The sequence below is a fragment of the Chrysochloris asiatica genome, unplaced genomic scaffold (genome assembly GCF_000296735.1).
Source record: "Chrysochloris asiatica unplaced genomic scaffold, ChrAsi1.0 scaffold00083, whole genome shotgun sequence".
NCBI classification, from domain to species: domain Eukaryota; kingdom Metazoa; phylum Chordata; class Mammalia; order Afrosoricida; family Chrysochloridae; genus Chrysochloris; species Chrysochloris asiatica.
This window is the reverse complement of record NW_006408601.1, coordinates 11,591,122-11,591,730: the sequence shown is the minus strand read 5'-3', so window position 1 is coordinate 11,591,730 and position 609 is coordinate 11,591,122. Positions and strand designations below refer to the sequence as shown.

General features: G+C 39.4%; 1 protein-coding gene across 1 annotated transcript in view; it reads right to left on the bottom strand.

Moving 5' to 3' along the window:
- The window catches only part of SLC6A5 (solute carrier family 6 (neurotransmitter transporter), member 5), an 83,001-nt gene that overhangs the window by 12,503 nt on the left and 69,889 nt on the right, over positions 1-609 (bottom strand). The window lies entirely within an intron of this gene.

Below are 609 nucleotides of genomic sequence, written 5' to 3'. Positions count from 1 at the left end.
AAAAAAAAAAAAGATAATTTGAGATGAAGAGTTTGTCTTTAGAAATGTTGAGTTTGAGACCGCAACAGAACAGTCAAGTGGAGGAGACTGATCATCACATGAGGGACTGAGGCTCAAAGTGGAGCCACAAAGGGTGATGTCAACTCAGGGAATACTTGAAATGACACTCAGGTGAAAAGCCAAAGAAAGAAGGTATAGAAGAGTAAGAGCAAAAGGCCTTGGGATATTCCCATTTGTGTTTTAGATGATTGGAGGAAGTAGTGTCGATGATGGAGAGGAAAATGAATCAGAGGGATACAAGGGAATATGTTGCTGTTGTTAAGTACCACTGAGTCAGTTCCAACTCATAGTGAACCTGTGTAGTATTTCCAAGGCTATAAATCTTTGCAGATGCAGAAAGTCTCATTGTTTTCCCAAGGAGAGGCTGGTGGGCTCAAATCACTGACCTTGTGGCTCACAACATTTCCTACAGGGTCACTGTATTCCCATGTGAAAATATAAGTTAGCATATAATTTTGGGAATCGAAGAAGAAAGAAAATGAGGGAGACAGAAAGGAAAAGTGACAAGTGTTATTTACTAAATATCTATTATGTGCCAGGCTCTATTAT